At 45.4% G+C, this 18,161-nt stretch overlaps 1 protein-coding gene and 1 long non-coding RNA gene across 2 annotated transcripts in view; one reads left to right on the top strand and one right to left on the bottom strand.

Moving 5' to 3' along the window:
- LOC105894420 (guanylate-binding protein 1-like) overlaps positions 1 to 18,161 on the top strand; it is a 272,853-nt gene that overhangs the window by 30,385 nt on the left and 224,307 nt on the right. The window lies entirely within an intron of this gene.
- On the bottom strand, positions 9,194 to 9,769 carry LOC116219298. The gene is made up of 3 exons (XR_004163141.2): positions 9,590 to 9,769; positions 9,424 to 9,485; positions 9,194 to 9,286 (listed from the first exon to the last, which is right to left on the bottom strand). It is a non-coding gene; the product is annotated as an uncharacterized LOC116219298 (long non-coding RNA).

The raw sequence follows: 18,161 nt of genomic DNA, 5'->3' as shown, positions 1-18,161 counted from the left end.
TCTGGTGCCATCTCTGCCTCTGCCGCAGCCTCTGCCGCTGCCTCGGACACTGCCTCCGGCGCAGCCTCTCCCGCTGACGCCCCCGACGCAGCCCTGGGTTCCAAACAGCCTCTGTGCTCATCTCCTGCTTCTCCTGCTCTGCAACAAAATGAAAATCCCACCTCCCAACTTTCATAGATCTTCATCTCTTGATCTGGTTGTCACTGGGAGGGAGACACACATGCAGTGAGTCACTCAGCAGTGTTTCTGCTCACTGGATAGGGTCTCTGCTCTGACTGAATCACATGCTGCCGTTAACACATATAAAACACACCACTGAATGAGAATGGAAAGCATTCAACACATTTATATTATAATGGCTTCTGACACAAGCATTTCAATATAATGATTAGTGTATACATAATGAAACCGTTTAGTAGAACTAGTGGCGTGGCAAGAGCACAGATCAAAACAGATGAACCGTGGCTCAGTTCTGATCATCAGTTCTGGTGATACGGTAAGTGGCACACGCATTGTAACACCAGTATGAAACTGACCATGCTAACACTACTGACTGATAACCCTTCTAGAGAAGTGGGAGGAGCACAGTTGCAAACAGATCAATGATGCCTCAGTTGGGCTGGAGATGAGGCGTGTGCCAAAACTCAGAGGACATGAGTGGGTGCTGCTCCAGACCTTGGATATGTTTCATCTGGTTTCTTCAGGACTCAAAGAAAGTGGTGAACTATTAGATGAAAACTGCCTGGATAGTTAACAAATGAGATCTGCCTGTTGAAACATAGAAATGTGCCTTAAGATTAGCAAGAACAGCTCCACACGTACGTGTTACTGTTAATATCTAACATGTAGTCAGAAATAGTGGTGTTATGAAAGCCATCCATAAATATCATGGAGGTTAGGGGAGGGACTGTGTGACTGTCTGAAGGTACACAGAGTTATAAAACAGTTGAGGTTTACCAGCACAGCAATTTGATTATTAACAGAATGACGCTGTTCAGACTTAGTACTTTTGGAGTGTCAATAGAGTCTCACACAATCCTAAGAAAACAGCCACTTGAGAGCTTCAGAGAACCTTTCACCTTCTGAAATATGTGGACTGTATCAGGCCGGGATTTTCAGGCACACACGCAAACTGCAGGTTTGATGCAACAGTCAAGTTTATTCACTCCCTGACTGGTTGGGCAGACTAGCTAGCCTGATTCCCCCAGGCTACAAACACAGCAAGGCTATCAAAGTTCACAACCTCACCGGATACATAAACAGTACGTTCCACAATAGAACGGTTAGTCCAAAGGAAGGTAATCCACAAAGGTAATCCACAAAGGTAATCCAGGGAACAAAGTCTATCCACAGGAAAAGTCTTATCCACGTTGTGGTGGCTGCACAGGGTTAGCAACAGTCAAAGGTAATTACAGCTAGCCTATGCTAAGCTAATCGCGAGTGCGTTAGCATTCCACAAACAGGGTTGAGATACCCAAACAAGACTTCTTAAGAGAAGCGAGAAGAAAGAGAACTGTACTCACGAGACTCCATGACCGAGTGAAGAGGGAAGGACACCCAGTGCTTAAGTAGGAAGTAGTAATCACCTCAGGTGTAGCCCAGTGCAGAAGAAAGGTTAGTGTTAGGTGCTCTAGAGTGAGTGTCGCCCTCTAGAGGACTGGCGACCCTTCACAGACGTGACAGGACCCCCCCTCCTAGGGACGACTCCTGACGGCCCAGGGTGAGAGGCCCGAAACTGTTGAATGAGGGATTTGTCCACAATGTTCTTGGCGGGGATCCAGCTGCGCTCCTCCGGCCCATACCCCTTCCAGTCCACCAAGTACTGCGTGGATCTCCCGACCTTGCGTACATCCATAAGCCGGTGAACGGTGTAGGTGAGACCTCCGGCAATGAACTTGGCGGGTGGTGGGGCTGGAAGCTCTGGACATAGGGGGGAGGAGGTGGCTGGGCGTAGTGTGGAGCGATGGAAGACGGGGTGAACCCGCATTGCACGTGGCAGCTCCAAATGGAAAGCCGTCCTGGAAATCCTCCGGAGGATCCGGAACGGTCCGACGTACCGTGGGGCCAATTTTCGGGTCTCCCCTTTCAGGGCCAGGCCCTTTGTGGACAGCCAGACTCGCTGGCCAATCTTCAGGGTTGAACCTGGTCGTCGTCGCCGGTCTGCCTGTTGCCTCATCTGTTCTTGAGACTGGAGCAGGGCCCGACGAGCCTGCTGCCAGCGGTTGCGGAGGCGAGCCACCGAGCTGCGAGCCGCAGGCACATCCCCATTCTCTGGGGAGGAGGGGAACAAGTGAGGGGGGTATCCCCACATGATTTCGAAGGGTGAGGTAGCCGTGGCAGCGCTCCACTGTTGGTTGTGGGCAACCTCGGCCCACAGTAGGTTCTGACTCCACTTGGTGGGGTCTTTGGACGTATAGCACCGGAGGTAGATTTCGAGTGCCTGGTTGACCCGCTCCGTCTGCCCGTTGGACTGGGGGTGGTAGCCCGAGGTCAGGCTGACTGAGGCTCCCAAGTTACCCCAAAAGGCTTTCCAGAAACGTGCCACGAACTGGGGACCTCGGTCACTGACGAGATCTTCTGGGGGTCCGTGGTAGCGCACCACCTCTCTCACCAGAATCTCTGCCGTCTGTTTGGCCGTGGGGAGTTTAGTCAGAGCAATGAAGCGGGCAGCCTTGGAGAACCGATCCACCACCACGAGGATGGCGGTGTTCCCTTGTGACGGGGGCAGCCCCGTAATGAAATCGAGGGAGATGTGGGTCCATGGGCGATGCGGGACCGGAAGGGGTTGTAGGAGTCCTGCAGGCCTGCGGTTGTCTGGTTTGGCCACCATGCACACCGTGCACGCCGCCACATACTCCGTCACGTCCTGACGGTGTTTCGGCCACCAGAATCGTCTCCGGAGTAATTCTAGGGTGCGTCGAACCCCAGGATGGCCGGCCAATTGGGAGGCATGTGCCCACTCTAAGGCCTTCGTGCGACAGGGTGGAGGCACAAACAGAAGGCCCTTAGGAGTCTCCATGGGAGCCGGTGTCGGTCCTTGGGCCCGTCGAATCTCCTCCTCCAGATGACAACGTACGGCTGCCACGACTTTAGAGGAAGGGATGATGGGTTCCAACGCTGCTGGCTCGGCCTCAGATGTATGGAGGCGTGACAGGGCATCGGCCTTCCCGTTCTTGGAACCTGGGCGGTAGGTGACCACGAAGTCGAAACGGCTGAAGAAGAGGGCCCAGCGGGCCTGCCTGGGGTTCAGTCGTTTGGACTCCCCGATGTACTCCAGGTTTTTGTGGTCAGTGTATATGAGGAACGGGTTGGCTGCGCCCTCGAGCCAGTGACGCCATTCCTCTAGCGCTAGTTTGATGGCTAGCAGTTCCCTGTTATCCACGTCGTAGTTTCTCTCTGCCGGGGAGAGAGCTCGGGAGAAGAAGGCACATGGGTGGAGCTTGCCATCCTCTGCTGTACGCTGTGACAGCACGCCCCCTACCCCAGAGTCTGAAGCGTCTACCTCCACCACAAAAGGCAGGGCTGGATCTGGGAGAGTGAGGATCGGTGCTGTGCAGAACCGTTGCTTGAGGTCCTCGAAGGTCTTCTGAGCAGCCTCCGTCCACAACAACCGGCGGGGACCCCCCCGAAGCAGCGCTATGATCGGGGACGCCCGGGCACTATAATTTCGTATGAACCGCCGATAGAAGTTGGCGAACCCCAGGAACCCCTGTACCTGCTTGATGGTGGTGGGTATTGGCCAATCCACGATGGCCTTTACCTTTTCAGAGTCCATAGAGAGACCCTGGGGCCCGACTACGAACCCTAAGAAGGTGGTGGAAGCGGAGTGGAACTCGCACTTTTCCACCTTGCAGAACAGCCTGTTCTGTAGGAGGGCCTTCAGGACGGCTCGGACGTGGCCGACGTGTTCCTGTAGTGACTTGGAGAAGATGAGTATGTCGTCCAAGTACACGAACGCGCACACCTCCAGGAATTCGCGTAGAACGTCATTGATGAGATTCTGAAAGACTGCCGGACTGTTTGACAATCCAAACGGCATCACTAGGTATTCATAGTGTCCGCTGGGTGTGATGAAGGCGGTCTTCCACTCATCTCCGTCTCGAATGCGAACCAGGTGGTAAGCGTTCCTGAGGTCGAGTTTGGTGAAAACTGTGGCACCCTGAAGGCGCTCGAAGGCGGTGGACATGAGGGGCAAAGGGTACTTGTTTTTCCGGGTGATGTTGTTTAGTCCCCGGTAGTCGATGCACGGCCTCAGTCCGCCGTCCTTTTTCCCAACGAAGAAGAAGGGTGCTGCCGCCGGAGACGTAGAAGGGCGAATTAGCCCGAGGCGCAGCGCATCTATGATGTAGTCCTTCATTGCCTGGCTCTCCGAGACAGAAAGGGAGTAGAGACGCCCCCTAGGGGGAGAGGCTCCAGGCAAGAGGTCGATGGCGCAGTCGTACGGCCGATGAGGAGGGAGAGTGGTGGCCTTCTTCTTGCTGAAGACCTCCTCTAGATCGTGGTAACAAGCCGGGACCATGGACAGGTCTGTTCTTTCTGGCGGAGCCAAGATGTTCACGCTGGGAGAGGCGTCAGCCGACCGAACAGGAGACACAGTGATGGGGAACGAGGTTCTGGAGTGTTCCTCCGCTGTGGTGACGCGGGAAACACAGGGTGTGGTCAGTGTGGGAGCTAGGAGGTGACCCGCCGTGGCGCAAGCGGGACCCCAGTGGAGTAGCGAGCCAACAGCCCACGCAAACTGAGGTTCGTGGACAGCTAGCCAGGGGTAACCCAGCACCACAGGGTCCTGCGGGGTGGTGGTGAGCCAAAAGCGGATGGTCTCTTGGTGGTCATTATGAGAGGACATGATTAGAGGAACCGTCACCCGCTCCAGATGTCCAGAGCCCAAAGGGCGACCATCCAGAGCCTGGACCGCCTGGGGAATGGCCACTGGGGTGGTGGGAATACCCAGCTGTTTAGCCAGGGTGATGTCCATCAGGTTGACTGCCGCGCCGGAGTCCACCAAGGCAGTGAGGGAGACAATGGGATGGTTCTTGCCGATGTGACGGAGGCGTATGGGGATGGAGAGACGGTTGGCAGGTCCAGGGGTCTTAACGCTACCACTCATCAGAGGCCCTGGATCCCTTGACGAGTGCTGTCTTTCCCCTGAAGGTCTGGGCAGAGGTGTACCTGGTGCCCGGAGGACCCACAGTACATGCAGAGACCTCTTTGGAGACGGCGGCTGCGTTCTTCGCGACTCAGCCGGAGGCGGCCGAGCTCCATGGGTTCTTCAGGTGACCGGGTTGGTGCTGGAGTGGTGATGGGTGTGACTGGCCTTGGTAGGAAGGTCGTCATGGGTGCCCGGGTCTCCCGGCGGTCCCGGCGACGTTCCAGAATGCGAGCATCGAGGTGGATGGCTAAGTTGATCAGCTCGTCAAGCGACTGTCCCCAGTCACGGTTGACCATCTCATCCTTCACAGCCTCATGTAGCCCGCGGTAAAAGGCTGAACGCAGGGCTTGGTCCTCCCAGCCACTCCGGATTGCCACGGTGCGGAACTCGACGGCATACTGGGCTACGGACTGGGTCCCCTGGTTGATGGTAAGGACTCGTTGGGCTGCCTGGTCCTCGGTGCGCCCTGTGTCGAACATCAACCCCAGGCGACGCAGAAACAGCTGGCTGTCACTTGCCTCGGGCAGCTGGCAATCCATGACCGCGGTTGCCCACTCCAGGGCTGATCCCGAGAGTCGGGAGATGATGTAGCCCACCCTCGCTGGTTCGGTGGGGAAGAGGCGTGCTTGATGGAGAAAAATCTGTGCACACTGAAGCATAAAGCCCCGGCAGGCTTTAGGTTCCCCAGAGAACAGTTGGGGGGCAGATAGAGGTATGGTGATGGTGGGAGAAATGGGAGGCAGAGCAGGGGCAGCGTGGGCGCTGGGCCCAGCCCCACTGCTAGGATCTGAGGTTGGTGGATCAGGTGGAGGTCGTGCACACAGCCCCTGAACAGTAGTGTTTAGTTGCTGCATTGCCAGCTCCAAACGACTCAGTCGCGGTTCATGGGCGTGGATGATAGCGCCCAGCTGAATTATAGCGTCCTTGATCCCCTGCAGCTCTGCTGCGCCTTGGCTTGACTCGGTCATGCTATCAGGCCGGGATTTTCAGGCACACACGCAAACTGCAGGTTTGATGCAACAGTCAAGTTTATTCACTCCCTGACTGGTTGGGCAGACTAGCTAGCCTGATTCCCCCAGGCTACAAACACAGCAAGGCTATCAAAGTTCACAACCTCACCGGATACATAAACAGTACGTTCCACAATAGAACGGTTAGTCCAAAGGAAGGTAATCCACAAAGGTAATCCACAAAGGTAATCCAGGGAACAAAGTCTATCCACAGGAAAAGTCTTATCCACGTTGTGGTGGCTGCACAGGGTTAGCAACAGTCAAAGGTAATTACAGCTAGCCTATGCTAAGCTAATCGCGAGTGCGTTAGCATTCCACAAACAGGGTTGAGATACCCAAACAAGACTTCTTAAGAGAAGCGAGAAGAAAGAGAACTGTACTCACGAGACTCCATGACCGAGTGAAGAGGGAAGGACACCCAGTGCTTAAGTAGGAAGTAGTAATCACCTCAGGTGTAGCCCAGTGCAGAAGAAAGGTTAGTGTTAGGTGCTCTAGAGTGAGTGTCGCCCTCTAGAGGACTGGCGACCCTTCACAGACGTGACAGACTGAGGACTAAGATCTGAACAGGTAAGGCGGCATTGACTTCAAATCATTGAAATATTGAAAAAGACAATAAAGGCAGTAACAGGGTCAAGTTTCATGCATTGTAAAGTGGTTCATATGAAGTGTGTGATATGAAGTGTCCGAGTTTAAGTCAGGAAAATATTTCAGATTAAACAAAAGACATCCTTACTCCGACTCTTCAACGCGAAGAATCATTCTGTGTTTGGCATACCATAACAGTGGAATTCTATAACTTCAACATTCCATGAATGCATGAATATTACGCAGTTTGTAACAAATGTATTTTCACAGTTACCTCATGAAAGGTTTTTTTTGTGCAGCCTTTGTGATTAATGTACAATTCAATAGAAAATAATGATGAGGTCAGAGAAAATGGAGGGACACTGTGATTCTCAACAAAGGACTTCATACTGGAGGTAGATGCAAGGCTCCAGACACTTTCAAAGAATACAGTTGATTCAGATGAATTCTACCTGGTAATTAAATACAGCTTTGTAGACAGAAACACCTGTGATTCTCTGACACAGGATGGCAACAGATCCCTATAATACTTAATAGTATATGCTTTAAATAACCTGAATACCAATAATTAAAGTCATCAGTAAAGGGGACTGGATCAAATGCAGTTGGCCCACTCCCCCCACAAAAGGTCCACTCGCCAAATTTCCATTCAGTCCAGGGTCCGGAACAGTGACGGTCAAAATCCAAAAACATAACTCCAACAAAAACGTTCGAACTATGCACAAAAGTATGGGGCGCCGTTTGTAAAATGTTGCACGTTCTAAAATCCTGCTCAGTTTTGGTACATTTAGCATTATCATATGGGGAAAAAAGCAGGACAATATTCAAATGTCACTTTTTCAAACATTTAGAGAGATAATCATGTAAATTCATGCAATAACTTTTCCAAGGATAATGTTTGGCAGTAACACAAAGTTGTTGAATAATATAAATGTTTCATCTAAATGTAAATGTTAAATATAAATGTAAATGTTAAATGTAAATGTTAAATATAAACGTAAATGTTCGATGTTATATATAAATGTTAAGTACCACTTTACAATGAGGCTCCATTTATAAAGGGTTATAAACGGTTTATAATTAGGTTATTAATTAGGTTGTAAACACTTTGTAAGTAATTAATAAGCCATTATAAATGAGTTATAACACAGTTTTTACTACAGATTACCCCCGCACCCAAAACAATTTTTTTAAACAAAAACGTTTTTTTAATTTTTTTTTTATTTGAATTACATGGGATGCACACTATGGTCTTATTGTCTTGTCTGTGTTTCCAGAGTTGATATAGAAATAAAGAAAAATATATTTAATTGTGCAATCTTTGTTAGGTAGCCTAGTGACATGACGACATAGGTCAGAAGGTCACAGACCGGCGCGCCAACAGTAAATAGGGAGCTTGAGTTTTGATATCTTGCCTATATGGGGGGGGGGGGGCTCTCGTGTTTCCGTTACGGTACTGGTTACTTCCCCACTCCTTTTGAACGTGTTCTCCCTATGTGTATGTGATTTGTGTATGTTGTGTCTGGATACAACTGGATTTCCTAAAATTTCCTTCGGGATTAATAAAGTATTCATCCATCCATCCAAGATCAAGTTACTACTTACTACTCATTAATCTTATGAGTTACTAACATTTATAACTGGCAAAAGGGAGCCTTATTGTAAAGTGTGAAACACATCACCCTTTAGTAATCAGTTACTAACAGTTGTAACTGGCAAAATGGAGCCTTATTGTAAAGTGTGAAACACATCATCATCTATTAATCAGTTACTAACATTTATAACTGGCAAAACGGAGCCTTATTGTAAAGTGTGAAACACATCACCATTCATAAATAAGTAACTAACATTCACATTTACCAAATATAAGTTTTTCACATGGAATGGAAAGTAAGATGCAACCGATACAAGCAAAAATAATGTACTCACACATGTTAAAAATCAACAGTCAAAATAATGAAACTGTTGAGTACAAGTGATGCTTATATTTAGACATAAAAGCTTTACGCAGACATCAATAAAACACTTTGAAAGAAATAATGAGATTCAGACTGGAAAGGCTTTTCGTTTATCCTTGAACAACCATCCAAGTGGCCCATCAGGGTGACCAGAGCCAAAAAGTAAATCATTTTATCCGGATCACAGCACCGTTGTAACAAGTCCTGCGTTGTGTTCTGTGTGAGTCTGTTTGCTGGGCAAGAAATGGCCACGCACTGAAATTCTGATGCTTTGTTCCAGCGAAGTGGAGCTCCGTACACTGTACACATTAACATACAACGAGACAGTCTGTAACATGCAGTCGTCAAACACACTTGATATTAGCCTGTTAGCAGAGGGAAAATGTATGCTAGGAACCTCATGGCATAAGACAAAACAAGATAAATGCATTAAATATCACATTGTATTGTATCACATGTTGCAGTTCACAATCTTTTAGTATATGTGTAACGGAGGTTATCTTCCCCTCGCTGTTTCACTCTGCGTTGTGTAGTTTAAAGGAAAACACAGCCACCGACCTGGTATTCGCACGTTTTATTGCTCTCTGATACATGCAAATAAAGAAAAGAAAATCAGTCAAACAGAAGCTAGCCAGTCGCTCAGCTCCTCTGTCTTATACATTCGAAGAAAGACCTTGCACAAACACGTGCATACAATACAGAAGTGTAAAACGTGACCCACCTGATACATGCAAATAAAGAAAAGAAAATCAGTCAAACAGAAGCTAGCCAGTCGCTCAGCTCCTGTTAACACAAATCAGGCAAGCCACTTAAATGAATATGCACAAAACAAGCTCACATGTAGGCTAGCTAACTCGCTAGTGTGTGTCTGCAGGACGTGTACCTACCTCTGTCTTATACATTCGAAGAAAGAGACAGAGGAAAGGAAGAACCCAGAGACAACCTCTCAATCACACCCACTTCAAAACATTGTATCCAAATAATACTCGGGAACCAATAATCTGCACCTTGACCGTGCTAGAGAATTAACCCATGAAGGGAGGAAAATTCAGGGAAGCACATTAAACCCTGTTACATATGCACCGTTATGTCATCATTATACCATGACTTTGAGGGTTTATCACTTATAAATATACGTTTAGTTTCTTTGACATGCCTCTCTTCAGATCAGCAACCTCAAACTGAAGACTAAAAGGAGAGATGCCAACAAAACCAAGTTTCTTAAAGGGGCAATACAAGTTGTACTCAGTGTGTTCAAATAACAAGATTTAGTATATACAAATCAGGATCAAATATGTAACGGAGTCAAAAATTGTTGCATTTATTTCATGACATTTCACCAAATCCTGATTTGTTTATATTTAATCTTGTTATTTGAACACACTGATTTTTCATCCATGTGGATATATCAGCAAGACAGTCCGAGATCCGCGCCGAGACAGTGGTGTCCTCAGGAGGGAAAGACAGAAACAGTTGAGTATCATCAGCATAGCAATGATAGGAAAAACCATGCGAGCGGATGATAGGGCCCAGCAAGGTGGTGTAAATGGCAAAGAGAAGTGGTCCCATCACCGAGCCTTGGGGCACCCCAGTGGTGAGGCGGTGAGGTACAGACAGATGACCTTGCCATGACACATAGAACGAGCGCCCAGTGAGGTATGATTCAAACCAGGAGTGCGCCTTGCCAGAAATGCCCATACTTGACAGTATGGACAGAAGGATGTGGTGGTTGACTGTATCAAACGCAGCTGATAAGTCAAGCAGGACGAGAGCTGAGGATTGAGCTGCTGCTCTAGCTGTTTTCAAGGCCTCTGTCACAGACAACAGGGCTGTTTCGGTGGGGTGACCGCTTTTGAATCCAGACTGGTTTAGATTGTTCCTTGATAGGAACTCTGACTTGTTTGGAAGCTGCCCTCTCAATGGTTTTTGATAGGAGCGTGAGAAGTGAGACCGGTCGATAGTTTTCCACCTGAGTGGGATCGAGAGACGGCTTCTTGAGCAGCGGTGTTACCCGAGCCACTTTGAATGAAGAAGGAAATGTTCCAGAATTAAATGAAGCATTAATCACCTGTGTTATTGCCGGTAAGACAGCAGGCGATATGGCTTGAAGGATGTTGGATGGGATGGGGTCCAGCGGGCATGTAGTTGGACGGCTACCTGTTAGGATTTTGGAGACCTCACTCTCAGTGAGAGGGATGAAAGAAGGAAATGATTGTGAGATATTGTGTGCATTATCTCATCCAATACAAATTGTAGGCGAATGGTTCCCAGACATGACTTGACCCATTGTACCAGAGACGATTCAGAACTGAGACGGTTCACGTGGCCACAGATTATTATGGATTTGTTCGCCCCATAGTCCCTGCTGTAAATACTTGACCCATTTTTTTTTTTTTTTTTTAAGATTTATTTATGGGCTTTTTATTTATTTATATATATATATTTTTGTATTTATTTGGATAGGACAGTGAAATAGTTTTTGGACAGGAAGTGAGGAGGAGCGAAGAGAGGATCGGGAAACGACAGCAGGCCGGAATCGAACCTGTGTCCCCGCGGGCATTGAAGCCCGTAAATGCGCCACAGTGCCCCCCGAGTTGACCCATTTTTCAAAAGCCACATATCTTCCTAACATTCTAACTAGGGATGGGTATCGTTTGGGTTTTTTCCGATACCGGTGCTTAACCGATACTTTTAAAACGATACCGGTGCCTAAACGGTGCCTGAACCGATACTTTTTTTTTTTTAAAGCACAAAGCGACGATTGACGACATTAAAGAAAGGCTTTTTTTCTTGCCAAGGCAATTTTTTTTCTTCAAATTTAACAATATATTAACTGTTTAAAGTATATTATAAATATAAATACATACAAAACACTTGGCTTCCAACTACAGCTTCAAACTTTTTAACTTCAAACTATGAACATTATATTAACTGTAAACAACAGTTTATAGTATACTTAAATAAATATAAATAAATACAAAAAACAGCTTCAAACTTATTTTGCAAAAATATGAGCATATTTGCCCTTGGAGTCAAAACTGTATTATTTTGTTTGCATTTATTTCATGAAATTTCACCATTTTATGATTTGTTTATACCTATCTTTTCTATCTTGTTTATAGTTAATCTTGTTACTTGAACACACTGAGTACGAGAAAATGTGTACTGCCCCTTTAAGAGACTACCGTTGGTAGTATAGCTGTCATCTCCGTTTATTTTTCAGTCTTCGGTTGCTGATCTGCCGTTGACTCTTGCCTTCTCTCCCCTCTTTTCACGGAATTCTTTTGTTGCATTTGCTGCACTTCGCGATGTTTGAATCTTTTTTTGAGAAATACAGCCACACTTTTGACCGTTTACCTTTCGGTATTTTCTCTGTTAAAAGGTTGATGGCTAGTTCTGTTTGTGCTCGCCTGCTCTTCACTGTCATAAAACTGTTGCTATGAAAACACCAATGAGCGTGAGCGACACAGGACAAAGTTTACATTGGGAGCTGGGGCAGTTTTACATGTGCCCCACGGAATCTGCCTAGCGACCGTGTTTAATTGGCTCAGGCACCGAAATGAAGCACCGAAATCTGCGTTGCATTTCGGTCCGGGTAGGTACCGGTTGTATTGGAACCGGTTCCATATTGGTACCGGTTCTCGGTACCCAACCCTAATTCTAACATTCAAATTTTTCAGACAGACATAACAGGAGAAAACACAGTTTCACGACACAGATACGGCATCTCTACACTCCGTTGGTGCTGAGCTGAACCAGGGACAGTTCAAATATTAAGCTACTTGCCAATACAAAATTTGCTGCAAAATAATTCTCAAATAGGCTCAATAGGCTGCAATAACAAGAACGTATCTGTCTATTCTTACCCAGAGGGCAGAGAGTTAAGTAATCAATTAGCTGTTAGTATTAGCTACACCTCCACAACCTCTGCCAATAACATCATGCGACTCACAACCAATCTGCTTTAATCTTTCCAGAAGACCACGCCTTAGAACCTCCACTTTCTGATATGTAGACTGGCAAACATAACAATAGTACTATGTAAAAGTGGGAAACTTTTTCAAAATAATTATATAGATAGGCTACATATATTTTCCTTTTACTCACTTAATTTACAAGGGTCAAAAGTAATCTTTAGTAATACCGTTTTTGACTCTTTACATTAATGGAAAAATGCCGGACTTCAGATTTCACAGGAAGTGAACTTTATTCCCCTCAAATACACCATGGCATCTTTACTTCTAGGCTATTTAGGCTGTCTTCTTCATAACCTCTGGTGGGAGGCTATCTATCCATCCAGCTGCAGCCCTCGAAAACGCTCTTAGCCCCCGGGGCTTACAGTAATGTTAAGGGGCCCCAGGCTGTCTAGATAACCAACTAATGTTACTCCTCAAGGCTGCTTTTCCTCTCTCAAATGTTACTAACTTGGTGGAAACAGTGTTTCCTTGAACCCATGACAACACACATATTACAGTTACCCAAAGTAAACCAAAGAATGGCTAAACAAAGGGGCTTCTCTTCCCCTCATCTTGCATTGAGGAGAACATAACTGCAATGTTCTTGGCCAATGAAACACTGCCACCTAATGGATGATTGTGTTAGAACAGTTACGGTTTCTTGAAAGCAAGTTGTGTTGCTAATCGTGAGACACACTTTTTTCATTTTTGAAAGTTGCCAAAAATCACATGATAAGATTACACTCATGAGCACTCAGGGCAAAATTAACAAATGTGAATCCTGTGGTTTGTGAAGTATGAAGCATACTCAGCACATCTTTGTATTTAAGACAATTCTACCTTCATAATCATGTATTGTGTACTATCACCTCTTATTTAACACCTACGTAGACATAAACACACACACGCACAGAGACACACACACAAATGATAGAGGGTGAGTAGAATTTAATTGTGATAATTCATTGTCAAATTTAATTGTCAAAATGTGTTTTTAACAGTTGCTCATGAAAAAAACAAAACATTTTTCGTTTTGAACATGAACTATCTCCCCAACATTTGGCCTTTTTGAAAGCTGGCCCAGTCTGACCCCAAGCATCCAGTTTGAAGCGGACCCCACAATGACCGCACCACTGAAGGAAGTGCTGAGGAACACTCTGGACAACCTCATTGGGGGCGATTTGAAGAGGTTTAAGCACTTACTTCATGACCAGGGCCGAATCACATTGAAAAAGCTGGAGAAGGCCGACACAGATGACACTGTGGACTTGATGGTGCGGGTGTACAGCATGGGAGCTGGGGATATCATGTTGTCCATCTTGAAGAAGATGAAGGACAACCAGTTGGCCATGGACTTGGAGAGAGATCTGGAACGATGTGAGTGTGCAAAAGGCAATTGTGTGTGTGTGTGGGAAGAATTGTATACATTCGTGATTTCTGTTTCTCCTAACACTCGCTCTCTCTCTCTCTCTTTCACTTTCTCCCTGCTTACTCATCTTCATTTTATCTCTTATCTCCATCTTTTCTTTTGTGCCTCTCTTTCTCTCTCAATCATTCCTTCTTTTGTCTCACCCCTCTCTCTCCTTCCCTCACTCTTCATTTTTGTCTTTGTTCTCTATCCCTTCTCTCTTCCCCAGGTCTGCCCAAAGGGGCTGGTGGGGTCAAAGTTGACATCACTGCTCACTCCATGGGGAAGGTGGACGCCCCTGCTTTTAGTAAAAGAATGCCCATGCCACAGCAAGGAGGGGGTAATGACCCACTGTCAGACATTTCATATTTGGATCCAATGGCATATTAACCCTTAAGAGGCCCAGGCCTGTTTTACTTTTTTAGGAAGTCTCACATGCCTTGATGTTTTTGTATATTTCCCCTAACTAAAAGTATTGATGCACAAGTGGCATATATGATTATATTCTAGAAGACCTCAGCAATAATAACATGAGAGTAAAAGGAATGTAAAATAAAATTGTATTTAAATCAAGTGTGAACAGACCCTTACAAAAACCTTCATTCAGAGGTGCTCAGAATTTATACAAAAAAACATTATAAAGTTTTCGAACCGAGACTTTTGAACTCTGAACTTTGTAAACATATGTGTTAGCCATACATATGTGAGTTTAGCATTCAGAGAGTGTGTGTTGTTTCACTACTACATATTTATAATTTCAGAATGACACTTCCCTCTCCAAAACTAAAAAATATAAATTTTTCGATTTTTTTTTCGATTCCGCTATAGATACTTTAAAAAAAAAAAATTAATTTTTAGATTTTTTTATTTTTTATTCCGGTATCATGTCAGTAGGTATGTCACGTGCACGCAGCTTTGTTTTGTTTTAGACTGCAACCAACATGGCGTCTAGACAGAGGTGTGGTTATATTTCACGCAAAAAGATGACCACAGGGCCACTTGCAATGCTTGCAAAACGTCTCTTTCGTCAAAGGGGGGAAAAACTACCATTACGCTGAAACATTTGTCCATACTGCATGCAATAACTTTGCAGGAATGTCACGTTTTTGAGCGCTACGGAGTGACGATAACGTTAATGAATCTCAACCAAGCAACAGCAGCACGTTAGCGCTTCATCTGTTAATATCGTAGGTAAACTCTACCAGTCAATTGTGTTAGTGCCATTGGTTTCATTGTGTAAACCAGCTTTCACTATTTGTTTATGTCAGTTTTATTGTTAGTTCAAAGAGAATACACTTAAAAAAAATTGCAATTGGCAAGTTCAAATATGATTTAGCACAGTGGTTCTCAAACTCTGGTATATCAAGGACCCCTAAACTGCCACAAATTAGACCATGGAGGGATCCCTATTTGATAAGATTATTTTCCAGGCTCCCCCATCTGATGAGATTTTTTAATTTCGATGTTTTATTACAAAAATTGTATGAAACCCATTACCAAATTAGTCATACATTCTGTTACTTATGGTTGGAATTATAGTCAAAACAAATACTTTTTTTCTTTGTTGGGACCCCCTAGCACCCCATCAAGGAAAAGGATCCCTAGGCTATGGGTCTCTGGACCCTACTTTGAGAGTTTGTTGACCTTGAATTCTTAGGTTTGTTTTTGGTTATTTAAAACATGTAAACAGGGGCGGACTGGCCATCGGGGATACCGGGGGAATCCCCGGTGGGCCGACGAGGTTGGGATGGTCCAAAATACCAGCCCACTTCCATCACCAACCGGCCTTCCCACTTACACCGCCAGCACCTTCAACTACTTTCCATACTACTCAGAACACGTATAATTTCCTCTATTAACTATAAAAATTCAATCACTGACTGATTTTTATACTCCTCCTCGCGATCTGTATTCACACTCATGGTGCTTATTTTTAGAAAATGTTCTGAAGTGTCTTCTGAAATGTGTTCTTACGGACTTCAGAAATTCAACTTAAGAAACGATCTCCACCTTATTAATGAACACCTGAAAATGGGTTCTTACACAGCCGAAGTGTTCTCAGCTGTGCGGATTGAGGATGAGGATTCTTAAATTAAACGCACCTGGATTTGCATACACGCCCCGCCAGGGCACGCAACCGTAGTGACGTGTGCCGTCAGCCCTTCTAACACGAGCAGCCCGTGGGGCATCTGGTAGTTTTGAGGAATTGCATTTAAGGAAACTCTGGGCCATTTACGACTGTTATTTCGCGTGACGGTGACAGTGATACAAGGTAAGTTGTGGCGTTGACTTGGCCAATGTTAGCTTGCTTTTCACAGATGAGGTAACATTCACTACCAACTAGCCTAGCTAATGTTAGGTAGATAAATGTCCAAAATTGAGACGTTATGATCTGGTAAAATAAGCAAGCTGGCGCTGTTGTCATCATCGAGATGATCTATTTAAACATGTTAGCCGTAGTCACTTGTTTACAATCGATGAGCAAGCTATCCATGGTGGTAGTTGTAAAGAGGGCAATCTTATAATTTCTAATAACTTATGTAAAATAAGTTAACCAGCTAGCTTGTTATGCTAAGATCACCGTGTTACACACAACACTAACATTATAAACAATGTTAATATGTTATCTAGATTAGATAGTGAGGTCATAATAACACATGAGTATACTGATATTGTTTTTTATTATCATGTGACTATAATGCACCCGGGCCAGCAGAGTTAGTTTAGGTTCTGTTACTTAACTTATTGTTTTGTTATGCACCTTCAACACCCCTACACACACACACACAATCACACACCCAGCATGCAACACTACTGATACCACTGATGTTCACACCCCATCGTATGTTCTATTCTGTTCATTTCTACAATATAGTTCATACTAATTCTACCCTCTGATTCCAGTTTCTTTATTGTGTGGATATTCATTCCTTAATGTTCTGTAGTTATACGTATAACCATCTGATACTAGCCCAGAGTTAAGCCTATTCATCTAGCAAACTATACCTACCTTGGAGTGTTACAATAGCTAGTATAATTTTATTCCATGTGTCCACCCAGGCAAATTGGTGGATCCAAATGTTATTTAAAAAAAAAACATAAATGATGTAATTTATTTGTAATCATCCAAAATAATGTTAAGTGTATGGTTATTTTTCCAAGTAGGCCACTGACTGGTCGATACGTGCGATGCATTGAATGGGCAACGCGCCGTGTATTGAGTGGGCAGCGCGCCGTGTACTGAGTGGGCAGCGCGCCGTGTATTGAGTGGGCAGCGCGCCGTGTATTGAGTGGGCCGGTCTGACGGTAACTCCCGGGCCACTTTTTTCCCCCAGTCCGCCCCTGCATGTAAATGTATACATACATACATACATACTGTATATGCGGTGCATCATCTATTCAGAGAATATTATATAAAAGAAAATTTATGTAAACAAATCCCTTGCCCAAAAAGAATCGATAAGGAATCGAATCGATAAGCAAGAATGGTTATGGAATCGGAATAGTTAAAATCTTATCAATTCTCATCCCTACTTGTTGTATTCGGCCACAGGTCGGGGGCATGGAACAGTAAAGACCAGACACCCTGCTTGGATTTTACTCTCCTCTTTGCTGTATCCCCAGTGTAGGCTACATGGATGGTGGAGCAGACAGAAACCTCTCGTGTATCCATCCATTTCACAAAGAGAAGAGGACCATCCCTAATCCAGTGGTATGATCCTCTTGGGGACTTCTTGCTCAGTGCATTGACAGCAATGCCTGGTCACTCCTTTCGGAACTCTCTGTATGTTCCACAAGCACCAAACTTAGCAGCAAACAAGCCTTGAGAAGCTTTGGGCTTGTGTAGAAATTGTCCATGTACACATGGTATCCAGACCCCAAATACTGTTTGTCAATCAGTGACATGACAGAGTCATATGAGAGGCCTTGCCCTGTGATGAAGTTGTTCTTTCCAGTGTATACAGAAAAGTCCACAGTGTACTCATTGCTGGAGTCTGCTAGCACAAACAACTTGAAACCCCACTTAGTTGGTTTGTCCTTCATGTACTGGCGCATATAGTGGTATTTGGAAGCCACCATACGCTCGTCCACAGC

The sequence above is a fragment of the Clupea harengus genome, chromosome 24 (assembly GCF_900700415.2).
Source record: "Clupea harengus chromosome 24, Ch_v2.0.2, whole genome shotgun sequence".
NCBI lineage: Eukaryota > Metazoa > Chordata > Actinopteri > Clupeiformes > Clupeidae > Clupea > Clupea harengus.
The sequence above is the reverse complement of the archived record's forward strand: the minus strand, read 5'-3'. Positions and strand labels throughout refer to the sequence as shown.